This window comes from Benincasa hispida, chromosome 9 (genome assembly GCF_009727055.1).
Source record: "Benincasa hispida cultivar B227 chromosome 9, ASM972705v1, whole genome shotgun sequence".
NCBI classification, from domain to species: Eukaryota; Viridiplantae; Streptophyta; class Magnoliopsida; order Cucurbitales; family Cucurbitaceae; genus Benincasa; species Benincasa hispida.
This window is the reverse complement of record NC_052357.1, coordinates 52,943,836-52,957,763: the sequence shown is the minus strand read 5'-3', so window position 1 is coordinate 52,957,763 and position 13,928 is coordinate 52,943,836. Positions and strand designations below refer to the sequence as shown.

Genomic DNA, 13,928 nt, shown 5'->3' with positions numbered 1-13,928 from the left:
GAGACTATACCATTTTTCTTTGCAAGATCAAGCTAAGGATTGATTGGAGACCATCTCGTCTGACAACATCACTACTTGAGAGGAGTTGGAACAAATTTTCTTGAAAAAAATACTTTCGACCAGTTAAGTCATAGAGAATAAGTTTAGAAATTTCCACATCTTGTCCATTACCTTATGAGCAGTTGTTTGAGACTTGGGAAAGGTATAAGGATATTCTCAAGAGGTTCCCTATAGATGGATATCCATAATGGTTGCAAATCCAATTGTTTCTCAATGGATTTAATAGTTCTACGAAATCCATCATTGATGCGGCTATTTGGGGATCAATTTTTGGCAGAACAACATTAGTAGCATATGCCATTTGGAGGAATTGGCAGCTACATGCTATAATTGGCCAAGTGAGAGACCTGGCACCATTAGAGTAGTAGGAATCTATGAAGTTAATGAGGTAAATTCCTTAAAAACTCAATTAGCTTGACTTATTAATGCTTTGAGCAAACTGACTATAGGTAGCGAGGCTTAGATGAATCATCTATCCATAGCTACCCATATAACTATGGTGTCTAACACACTCAATCAATAGAGATAAGAGTAGGGTGACTGGTAGACAACAAACTCTGTAGGCAAGAATCAGAGATATCAAGGACGCCTACAATAGCAACAACCAACACATTACACTTTTGCTTTGAGAAATCATTAAATTTCTCTTATGCTAACAATAGAAATGTGTTGTAGGATCCCACAGAGACTAAAAAAAAGCTAGCTATAGGATCTACTAATTGATTTCATCAAGGAATCAAAAGGCCGAACCATAACTCGAGAGTACTGTACAAACCATGGCTAGTAACATGCAGAGTATGGGCACCACTCAATAAGGTTTGGTAAGCATAGTGGCAAGTCATGACTAAGCCTGTAATACCCTACATTTTTTTAGTAATAATATAATTTTAGTAATTTTATTATTTGAGAGCATTTTTTGAATTTTGGACTTCAAGTGTAATTGTGAGAATTTAATTGTTGACGTTGAAATTATTTAATTTGGAAATTAATGGCATGAATTAATTTCATTTTGGGAAAGAAAAGAATTTAATAATATAAAGTGGAATAAGGAAAATAATAAAATATAGTTTATTTTATTTCATTTTTAGTTATTATTATTATTTTTATAAAAAACCCAAATTCTCTCTCTTCTCCCTCACGCGACCACGGATCTCCCCCCTCGATTTTTTTCTTTTTTCCCTGCTCGCCAGCTGCCCGTCCTCCTCAGCCCATCGTCCAGACCGTCGCCGCTTGAACCTAGTAGCCGATCTCCATAACCGCTCGCTGTTGATCGACTGTAGCCGTCGCGTCGACCCCCCCTTCGGTCAATCTCGCCAGCCAAGCTTCTCCTGCCCAGCGCTGCTCCTCTGCGTGTCATCCAAGAGCCGACCAACACCGCTGCAGTAGTCGTTCCTTTTGCTAGACGCATCTGCACCCGAGACGCCGCCGCCAGGCGCCGCTCCTTTCCTTCAATCGACCAGATCTACGCTGGATTCATTAGCTCCGCGCGCCGGATTCCTCTTGTCGTCACTGTGGTTCTTGTGCTGTCATCAGATCTATCAATTTGGGTAAGATTTCTACTGTTTGGGGTTGTTTTCAATTGATTTTTGACTGCCCATTTACTTTTGGCATCAATCGATTGAGGCCTTTATATTTCAACTTTGGATTCATGTTCTTGAAGGTATTAAGGTGGTGTTAGGTGAAGTTGGAATTGTTTTAGCAGATTTGGTGCGCCTTATATCACACCTTGGGTGAGTTTACCCGGATTTATTTGGCAATACTTGGAGTATGTGTGATTAGGCCTTGGTTTTAATTTTAAAACTTGGTCGCGTTCTTATGTCAGGGTCTTACTTGGAGTTGATCTGTGGATTTTCGATTTAGGTAAAGTTAAATTGAAGATCTTTAAATAATTTGGTTAATTGGATTTAGACCCCAAAGACGAGTTTAAAACTTTGAATTTATTATTTTTGGACCAGGGGTGCTAAATTAATATTTGTAATGTATGTTATAAGGTGGATTTAAAGCCTTCCAAGAGTTGTAAGGGGGTTAATTACTTGGATTAATTTATGACCAAATTTGAGGTACGTATTCTACTACTGGAGCTGCCCATGGGCCAGACACTAGATATATGCTAGCATAATAGACGAATATCAGAATAGAACGATAGCATGATACATGGATAGTATAGTATGACCGATATATGTTCTTGTATGAGAATTTGCAAGATTTATTTGTGTACGTAGATACTTGCATGCTAGTAAGAGATGATACTTGATTCACTGGGGTTGTATTTGATATGAGGATATTGAGGTGTATATACATGTTGTATTGCCATGATGTTGAGGTGTATATGTATGTTATGAAATTATATTGTGATAATTGTGATATTGAGGTTGTGATAGTGTCTTTATTGATTAGTTAGATGCCCACTAGGTATTGTGTTTCCTTCGAGATTCACCAGATTGTGTTTNAGAGGATTGAGACACGTGTACAACTAACGGTTGTGTAGAATTTACGGTCTGATTGCATAACAGAAGGAATAATTATTCCCCCATCTTCGGAATTACCATAACAACAAGTGGGGACCACAAGGCCGGAGTCCTCACCTATAAATACCCCATAGATTTCAGAGAAAACTTATGCTACAGGATACGGGGCTAATTGCTGCTAAAGTGTTGAGAGAAAAGGCTAAGCTGAGTGCTTAATTGAAGAAATCCAGGAAGAAGACGAGACAAGGCCGAGAGGTGAGTTCTCAGTTCTATTCTGCCAAATACCCGCCGAGAAGCTCTGTGTTTAGAACCCTACTACCGGTTGAGCAAGCCTAAGAGGGAAGCTCATCCATCCATCTGATCCATCCATTCCGACAAGCAAATCTCCACCCGAATCGGTGCCAAGATGTTGGCGCTTGTTTGTATCTATTCTATCTCTTTTCATCATTGTATTTCACTTTCTTTATCTCTTCATTCACACACCATGTATCAAACGCTTAATAGATATATTAAATGTTTCGATTGTTTTCATATTCCATTTTCTGTCTACTTCCGTTCCTCCGTTAATCACTTTCTCCATGATGTCTTCTTAGTCCCCTAATAGCTAATATGAATTAAAAAAGTAACTTAATTTGTATTAAAGAGATAACTGCGTTTAGCTAAGGCATGCTAGACGACATCTTCACCTGTGAGAGTAGAAGTGAAGATGCCATTCTGATCTATTGAGAGAAGGTTAGAAGAATACGTTAACTAAAGTGAGTAGTACTTCGAGACATAGAAGCAACCTTACGTTCATTACGTTCGTCTCTGTTTCACCACAGACATGTGGGAGCGCAGCCGATCACTGAAAGGTGTACGCCAAGAGAAAAGCAGAACTGTACTTATAGCTTCAACGCAATTAAGAAACTTGCACTGTTTATATTAGTTATCTGTCTCTTTCTGTTTTGTACATAAGACTTGCTGCCGCATTCCATGTTCTTTGCATAACCTTCACAGCCAGCCTAGACCCCAGCATCTTGTATCATGAAGCTTGTATCTTGTATCATTTAACTTAGGTTTATTGTACTTATTTTATTATCGCATTTTTACTGCTTGCCTTTACTTTACCGCAATTTTATATACTTGTACAAAACACTCTTTAAAGATTGAAAAACCTAGTCGCATATATCACGAACATACCACAATAACCTCAACAGTTCCTGTGTTCGACCTCGGATCACACTGAGAAACTTGCGGTGGAATTATACTTAGTTCCAACGTAAGGAAACTTGTGACTACGCATGGCATACTACAAGAACATTCATAAGTAACGCAAATCTAGAAGTAGTATCACATCATCTTGTGCATAGCATAGCATATCTTTTAGCATAAGATCCATGTCATCAAGTTTATGGCACCGTTGCCGGGGAACTGGTTACGGGGACATGAGCTTTTAGCTTAGATCAAATTTATGGTCAACAAGTTTATGGCGCTGTTGCTAGGGAACTGGTTACGGGGACATGAGCTTGTAGCTTAGATCGATTTCACTATCATCAATTCTTCAGAGAAGAGGTTAAGCAATCAATTACTTCATCACCTTACAAGTTCACATCTTTGTTCATAGTTTTCTTTTCCATTTCACGACGGAGCTAGAGAAGAGTGGTGACACTAGAGATCGTCCAAGGGGGCTCGAGAGAGATCTTTGGGGCGTAAGAGCAGAGAGCGGGTTGACTTTCGCGAAAGCGAGATTATCTTTACAACACGAGTAGAATAGTGTAACACCTGGTGGCAAGAAGAAATGCCCTCCAGGCTCTTTACTGTTGCATGTTTTTGATCATCTTTATCTATTCAATGAAAGTTCTATTTCTACATCTGCTCCACTCTCTTAATACGCATGAGTAGCTAAACTAGTTGAATGGGTCGAGTAGGAACATTAGATCTAGGAAGTTCATTGCTTGTGATTATTTGTTTTATGCTGTGCGAAACATCCCACTAGAGTTGCTCAAGAGAGAATCTAAAGAAAAAACTTTAATATCTCGAGAGAGCTTATTGAATATGACTTGAAAGAGCAAGATTAGGCTGCATAAACAGAAATAGGGACATAGAGATAAGCTCTGTTTGTCAACTTGCATCGCATGCATCCTGGAATAGGAATGATATTATGCGCGGTCGCATATTTGTGTTAATGTCATGTTGTCATTGCATTAAATAGAAATAGAGGTTTATGTGTAAACCCTGTAGACTTATCGCATATTATTCGCATGCGTTCTAGCCTTAGAAGCATGGCATTCACGCCGAGAAGGTGGTTTTACTTTGTATGCTGTTCATGATCGCAAGGCATGAACGCAACCTTAGGAGTGTTAGCCGAAACCCCTCATCACCGTTCACCGCAATATTCATCGTATTCCCGTTGCCAACTCTTTTCGAACTCTGTCGCATTTATTATTATTTTTATTAACGCAACAACAAACCAACCACTTATTTATTTTACCGGTTATCGCAATGTTTTCAATAGAAATATCAACGCAAACTATTTCACAAGTCCCTGTGTTTGACCCTGGACTTACCAGGAAACTTAGAGAATTTACACTGAAATTCCACTGGGAAACTTGAGTGCACAACATAATTCCATCATACGCATATCATCCCTATTCCACAATTAAATAAAATAATGCATCAGTACTCTATTGTTGTTTTTAAATATTTGAATTTAATGAAGGGCTTTTGAACTTTACCTTATTTATTTAGCATTTATTTCACCATACAAAGATGTCATTAAGTTCCATGCATGCATGTATTTAGTAACGACCTAGCTTGAGTCTTAGGGTTTGGGTCGTTACAAAGCCATTCACACACGGATGCAAGTTGGAACAAATAGTTGTTCCAATAAACTCCTTTAAGATGAGTATACTCCCAGCACTTTGGGGGAGACCCCATGAGCAATGCAATGCTAATACCTTGACTATTCCAAAGGAGCCCGTTGTGAAATCAAATAATGAGTCTCAAATGTTGGATCTAAAAAATCAATGATGCACGAGAAGGAGAGTTGAGGAAGAAAAGAAAAAGGAAGCCTAGACACATCTTCAAAGAAGTCTCCTAATCCTCCTTTTTTACCTATGAAAATTTACCTTTTCCTCAATGTTTTGAAAAGAAAACTTAGATACACAATTTTATCAATTCTAGATATATTTAGAAAATTCATGCTAATGTTCCTTTTTATTGATGCACATAAGATAAATGCCAAGTTATGTAAAGTTTATGAAGAAGGTGTTATATTAAGAATAAATTTGAGCAAATATGAGACTGTTAATCTAGTAGAGGAGTGTAGTGCTAATCTTACATAATAAGCTACCTTAAAAATTAAAGGATCCAGGGAGTTTTTACTATTCCTTGCACGATTGGCTTTCTTCTGTTGAGAAAGCCTTATGTGATTTAGGTGCTTCTATTAATCTTTTGGCTCTATGGAATTTACAGGGAAACTTGGACTAAATAAGGTGAAGCCCACTACAATTTCATTATAGATGGCTGACAAGATCTTTATGCATACCCACGATGGTATAATTGAGGATGTGTTTGTAAAGATGGACCAATTTATCTTTTCTGTAGACTTCGTGGTCTTGGATATGGAGGAAGACTCTGAGATCCCCGTCATCTTGGGAAGACCATTCCTAGCCACAGAGAGAGCTCTTATAGATGTGAAGGAAGGCAAGCTTACTTTTAAGTCAATGATGGTAAGGTAAACTACATTTTCCATTGCTTAGAGCTTCATTGAGGTATGTATATGTCATAAGATAAATACTACTGATGAAACTACTTGTAAGCGTGGTTTGTGATGCCTATTGACCCACCTCGTATGACTAAGGAAAGTGAATCTGTTGATTTATTTGATGGTTGACAGTAAGATTTACTGTCGCCTGCAAAACCTCTTACTAATTAAAAAATAATTTGTAATACCAACTTTGCCTTCTACTACTATGATGGCATAGTAATAGTGACAGCATGGATTGATCTGCAGGCACAGTGCTAAATTTGTTTTTTTAGGTTAGTTTCTCTAGTTATAGCAATGGACGGTGGGTTTGTGTATGTGATAGCTCCTGGAAGGTGCTATATTCCTCGCTATTCGTGCTCGTTCTGGAATTTTTACTTTTTTATTCTTGACTTTTATATGTCTTGAGTATTAAGAAGGTAAACGGATCATTGGAACGAATTTAAGGCTTCAACACGGCAAAACAGAGCTCAAGAAGCATTAACCAAATTGAAGAGCTAAAAATTATGGACTTACTACTCAGGAGAGCGCAGCTGCACTGCCTTGGCGCTCTGTGTGGCTCTTGAAGCAATAGCTATCCTTTCAAAGAGCACAACGGCGCTCTGCTTGACGCCTCATCCGGTGCGCTTCACTTGAGAGCATTATCTTGGTGAGTGCCACGTTGTCACATGGACCATCACACACTCTGAACTTTCATGGAATAGCCTATCGTATGCGTGCAGTCTTGTGATTTGGTGTCCTAAATCTCCTTGTAATCTCGTAGTTTGTAAACTTTGTATAAACATATTGTTGTTAAAAAAAATAGTGTTTATTTTATAAGCATATACTCCAATCCAATAAACTAGAATCCAAGGTTTATTCATGTAAATTTAACAAGTATGTAAGAGACATACAAGTGGATATTGTTTAAATAATAACCTAAAACAGTTTTGTAGTAGATGGATAAGTTTGGGTCCTTATCCTGGTGGACCTCTACAGATATGACTCGCTTGTAGGTATTTACAAGTTTGTTGTAAAGTGCTAACCAAAATGATCTTATCCATGATCATTCATGTTAGAGACATGTGAGTAGGGGTATCCTATACAAAAAGAGTTTGTATAAGACCGGACCAATGAAATGATTTAGCTCTCTTTTATTTAACACCCGTTAATAATAGGGACTTTACATTTCACTAGGATACCAATAGCGTGACATGACCTAAATCCGAGTTGAGTTGTAAAAAGAACTCTAGTTCATGAAGGCGATCTCTTTGCATTTGTTGGGTGAGAGTGACCATAATTGCCAACCTCAACAAGTTTTCCATTTTGGGATTTGTCTACTGCGGGAGCTGGGTACACAGCTTACACAAGAACGAAATTCACTCCTCCTGATGTAGGGACAAGTTTGCTCCCTTAAGGGCTGTCTGGGGTCTTGAAATAGTGGCCATAACCCTCTCTTGCCGAGGAGGACTTGTTTCATAATGGGAACTATGGACTTATTTGTTCATTAAAGAAATTCAGTGGTTAAGAATTAGATGTAACTAATAGGGGCAAAATGGTATTAAGGCCCAAGCCTATACTTACGAGCAATTTGTGAGTGTCATTACATTGTTGATTGGTTATATCTAATGGACACAAAATTTTTGTAGTGCGAAGAGTGGCCAATCTGACGGGTCTTTTAGGGATGTTCCCGACAGTAATGGAATGTTGGGTAATATTAATTGAATTTATCCGAAGTACCAATTGGAGCTTCAATATCTACAGGTCCGTAAGATCCCTTTTGAAAATATTTGGGGAGCAAGCACAGTAATGTTTATTGGGGATCCAAAAGGTTTTGAAATCGCAAAAGAAACAAGACTTTAGCATTATCTCAAGCATTCTATTATAGACAAGATGTTTGATCTAGATATGAAATGCAAAATTCCAAGAAAGGAACGTTGCCCTTTCAGACATGGAAATTCATCTGTCTAAGGAACGAAAGTCCTAAGACAACCTTAGAGGTTGAGGACATGAAATTGAATTCCATACATATCAGCAGTAGGGAGTTAATGTACAATGTTGTGTGTAACTCGTCTTGATATATGCTATGTAGGTGGAATAGTCAGCAGATTTTCAAGTCTTAGTCTTGGATATATTCATTGAGCTGCTGTTAGAAACATTTTCAAGTATTCCGGAGAATGACAAATTATATACTCTGTATGGTTCTAAGGATCCGTTCCTTTACTGGATACACTGATTCTTACTTTCAAACTTATATAGATTCCGAGGAAATCAACTCTGGGGTCAAGTATTCACTTTGTTATGGAGGAGTAGTAGTGTGGAGAAGTATCAGCAAAGTTTATTTGATGACTCCACAATGAAGCTTGGTATGTAGCCTAAAAGTGAAGCAGTTAAAAGAAGCAGTAATGGCTCAGAAGTTTTGGACGGATTTGGAAGTAGTTTCCAAATATGCATCTACCCGATCACCTTCTTATTGTCTAATAGTGGAGCAGTTGGCAAATTCAAAAGGAACCCGAGCCATTAAATGTGGAAAGCACATTCGAGCGGATAGGTACCATCTCATTAGGGAGATTGTACACAGAGGAGACATAATCATCACGCAAAGATTAGCCTCAAACAAGACAAACTTAGCTTATCCTTTTACGAAGGCCCTCTTGGCTAAAGTGTTCAAGGTGTAACCTAGTAGAATTGGTCACCGAGATATTTGTCACTAGGGCAAGTGGGAGAATTTATGCGTATCTTAATGCCCTAGTTTATTGAAATTCTAACTTTTATTCTCTCAGTGTAACTCAAACATTGATATATTTGTATATATGTCATCCACTGGCATTTCAATCCAAGTGGGATATTGTTGGTTGTGTGTGTTCTAAAACTCGCAGTTTGTAAAATTAAACATATTCTATTATCAATAATAAAGAGGTTATTTAACATTTCTTCAATAAAGTTTGTTATTGAATCTTTAAATTACATTCCATTACAGTCTAAAATCCATTAACTAAAGATCCATGGCTATTTACTTGGAATACTTGAAACTTTATGTAAGAGACATAAAAATGGTTTATCAAGTTCGAGTAAATAACCAAAAAGTGGTCTATTAGTATATGAATAAGGTTGGGTGCCTTATTCTGGTAAGCACTTATTGATGGCGGCCTACTCTAATAGCGGTTACAAGTTTTTGTAAAGGTGTTTACAACCGAAGTGATCCTGATTCGTTCATGTTTTCACATGAGGAGTTGGGGTGTCCTGTTACAATGAGTTTGCCATGATATCAAACCAAGAAATAAGTCAGTCTTACTTTATAAACGCTTGTTTTACTATTTAAGACTGACTATTTAGCTTAGATGACCTAGGGTAACTCGATCTTTAATTCTGAGCTAACTATGAATTCTTGTTGTTTTTCAGGAATATATCCTTAGATTTGCATAGGTGAAAGGTTGGCTAACAAGCACCTCAATAAATCTCCCATTTCAGGGGTAAAGAACGGGTAGATATGCTAGGGACATAGGGTGCAAAGAATGGAATTCATGCCTACCCAATTTAGGGATAAGAGAAATGTTGCTTTTCTTAAGTAACTGAAATCTAGGTCTTGAACAAGGGGCCCCACCCTTCTCCCTGGTCCGAGAGAGATCCAGTTTTAGTGATTGAACTCATAACCAATATGTTCATTAGAGGCATCAGTGGAACTTAAGGAGCAAGACGTAATATCGGGGGTAAAACAAGCATATTGATCCAACCGTTATTACGAACGACCTGTAAGGGTCGACTTATGGTTATGGTTAAAATCATATGGACACACAATGTACATAAGTGAGGAGAGTACCAAACTATCGAGGTATAACTTGGTTGTTTGACTTGATAGTTACAAATACTGATTAATTTGGACTGAGAGTTTTAAGCCCCAATTTTTTAAAATTTCCTTAATAATTGTTTGGAGCTCATGACTGTAGGTCTATAAGGTCCCTCTGACTAGCTCATAAACATTGAACACCTTCAAATTATTCAATGAGTTGAATTTGGGATGATATCAATTTGAATTTGAATTTGAAAAATGTTCAAATTGAAACTTGCGGTTTGGATTTTGAATAGTTTCAAATTCCGAATTAGGTTTGTTAGTTATATATGATATAATTGATGTTTAATTTAATTGAAATTAAACGAAATATTTGAGAGTTTATAATATTTTAAAATAATGATTTAAATTATTAATTACATGAATAGGATTCATGTTTAAAATTAGGTGTGTGATTTAATTTATAAATTTAGATATTATTAAATAAATTAAATAATTAAATATGTTTAATTAAAAATCAAATTTAATTTCCAACTTTCCCAATTGGAGAAATTGGATTTTAAAATTCTTGAATGTGGTTTAATTTTGTGAATTAATCAAATTAATTAATTGGAATTAAATTAAATGGCAAATTAATTTGATGTGGAAATTGGAGAAAGTGGAGGTATTTTCCCAACTTTCCTCAAGGCATGAGGTTGTTCCTCAGCATGCAATAATCCCACCTAATTCTACTTAATTTCCTCAAGTAGTAGCTTGGCACTTGGTGAAGAGCTTCAGTGAGTTGCATGCTGAGAATAATTAAAAAGTTCCTGAATTGAGAAGAAATTAGAGTTTTTGAGAGATGGAAAATCAAGTTTTTGCTACTTCCTCCTCCTCTTCAAACCACAAAAATACCTTCACAAAATTCGCTCAAATATCAGTTTTCACCACTCAAATTCAAAGGCTGAGAAATAGTAGAGAAGATCTATTTAGGTGGTTTACGGGTTGAATTTGGAGCTGAATTGGAGTGAAAACAACTTGGAATTGGAAGAATTCATCAAAAGGATAACTCATTTTGAAAACCCTTTTTTGATTTTATTGAAATAGACATAGCTTAGAACTCACAATTAAAATTTGATAATAAGGAGTGCTTATTGATTTCTGTTTGCCTTCCGTTGCTGCTAGATATTATTCCATCAGATATTAACATGCAACCTACCGATATGAATAATTTAATTCTAAAAATCATTGATGGCCATCAATAAGAATAAAGCATAAATAACATTTGAAAAGCATTAAGTATTACAATATCATGAAACATACAAATAATTTAACCTAAATCCAAGAAGTAAAATAAACCAACATTCCTAGAACTAGAGAGTTATCTCTCAAATACATACTTTCATATAAATTTGAAAACATAAAGGTTAAATAAGGTAAAGAGCACATGAAAAGAAAATTTGTAGGTTAGAAAAATTTGTAGGTTTTAGCCACTCATGTCATCAATCTCCTCATCGTCAAGAACCTCGGGATCTCAACCGTGTCTCCAAAAATAATTTTGTAACTTTTTAATTTTGTAGGTTAAGAATTCTCTCTTTAGCTCTAAAGATTTCGTGCTAAGTTTTCTTCCCTTGAAGCATTGAAGAGCTTTCAAATATTAGAGGATAAAAAATTTGGAGCCAAAGAAACTTACACAAGATTTGCAAACATTCAAATAAGGAAAGTTGGCCGTCGTGGGTCTCCAAGCCAGTACATGAGTGCTTTATGAAAATAGGAACACATTGTTCGAAGCCTTTTTTGATTTCATTTGAATTCTTGAAAAGAGGATTACGAAAGAAAAGAAAATTTAATAATACACCGAACTTACTCCTATTATCTACAAAAAACGTAGCAACAAGTGTAAGGTCAGGGGTCAGAACCATAGAGAGGCCAAGAATAAATCTCTCTTAAGCTAAATTGATGACTAATGAAAGCAGTAAAAACATGGGTTTTTGGCTTTTTGACAAATTGAAAATAAGCCAAAAATTAAGATGCAAAGGGTAAATGTAATTTAGGAATGGAGCCATATTTCTAGAGTAAGAGGGAGATCAATATGCCAATTTCTATCAATGGAACCTCCTGATAGGTCTTAAGAGTGTATTTTTTCTCTATGATAATTCCCTTCAAATTTACTTCCAATCTTTTCTTAATATTTCAAATTTTATAGCGGTAAAAGATCCTGGGAGCAGAGTTAGGAGTCCATTATCAAGAAGTTTAGAGTAGAAAAGACAAAGAAGAACAAGAAATCAACAAGATTGAAGAGATCAAGTATTTTACCAAATTGGCCATCAAAGCAAACGTCACGACCCCCAAAAAGCGTTGAGCAACGTTAAAAAATAGATAGAACACATCACATTGTTGCACCAATAGGGTGAGTGTTGCAATTGCTGCCAAGGAGCGATCACAACGCTCACGGAGATTGACGGAATTGATCCCGCGCACCACAACCCAAAGCGTCAGCCAAGCATCTTGACGCCTCACACCCAATGACTTCTTGGCATTTTTACAAATTAGTGTTATGCAACGGTGTCCTCAACGTCGCGACAGACTACACCTGCGAATAATAAATGCTTTCTTTCATTTTTGGCAAAGAAGAGGCCAAAAAGTTTTCTCATGGAATCTTGAAGTTTTCCCTCAAGATCAGTTCATCTCCTTGAGTAATTCTATTCCAATTTAGGTAGATTTTCATTTCTTTACTTGAATTGGTAACCAATGTATTGGATTTCTTCAATGGGATTATGTCAATGAATTTGTGAAGTATTTCTTAATTTCAATCTCTAGTCAAGAATTCTTTGTCATTCTTGAGTTTTCTACTTTTCTTTAACTCATTGCAATATCTAAATGTATGCTTCTTTGAATCATTTGAACTCTAAAAAGCATGATTATATGAGATTTTTATCTTTGACCATGCATAGCCAAGATTCTTGTTTTGCTACAAATCTTGCTTGAATAATTTGCATTGAATGTGATTCATATATAGGAATGATCAAGCTAAGATCACTAAAACAAAGTTAATTGTGTATATTGATGGCTATCATCTAGAATACATTAATTGTTTAGATTCAAAGATAATTATCGAAATAATTGATATGGGTATCTTGATGTATTAATCGACCCAATTGAATTACTTGAAACTTAATGCATATGTTTTCTATTGTATATAGTCTATCGAAACTCAATAAGATAGAAGCTTTAGGTTGAATTAGAGTTTAGGGTCGTCCAACTTTAATCAATGTTAAATATAACGCTTTCTTTGAACTAGATTTTAGCTAGCTTCCTCATTTTTAAGAGGCCTAGGCTTAATCGAGTTCAAGCGAGTAGTTTGTAGTGCAAATAATTCGTTATTGCCATTATCTTAATACTAGAAGACAAGAAGAAATTGCAAAGAATGTCCTAACTTAAACTAGAAAGATGAGATTGACCAAAACTTTGTTTACATTTATTCTCTTTTCTTTTAAATTTCAAAATATGTTTCCTTGCTTAATCCAATAACCCCTCGTTTATCGAACTTCAAGTGAATTTAACATTAAAAGAAAATATTAGAAATAAGCCTTTCCCAAATGGATCGATCTCCGTACTAATACCGCTTATGCTACTTGTTAGAGAAGATGAGGTGTGTGATTATAAAAATATTTTTATATTTGGTTAGAGATCAAATTAATGAACAGAGATTCGAGTGCAAACATAGCAATAATTAAACAAATTTTACAAATTCTTGCGATGCACAAATACCAAAATTGATATGATAATTAACTAGTCTCCTACAGAATTGAACAACTAATAAAAAAAAAATCAATCAAGCATCCTATTATATCAATTAAAGGTCGGAAACCGCCAAATACCCTAATGAACTATATGCTCTTTAAAT

At 36.0% G+C, this 13,928-nt stretch overlaps 1 long non-coding RNA gene across 1 annotated transcript; it reads left to right on the top strand.

The window, feature by feature from the left end:
- Positions 1 to 1,158: 1,158 nt before the first annotated feature.
- On the top strand, positions 1,159 to 2,491 carry LOC120084441. Its single transcript, XR_005483725.1, has 3 exons — positions 1,159 to 1,607; positions 1,721 to 1,790; positions 1,883 to 2,491. It is a non-coding gene; the product is annotated as an uncharacterized LOC120084441 (long non-coding RNA).
- The last annotated feature ends 11,437 nt before the right edge of the window (positions 2,492 to 13,928 follow it).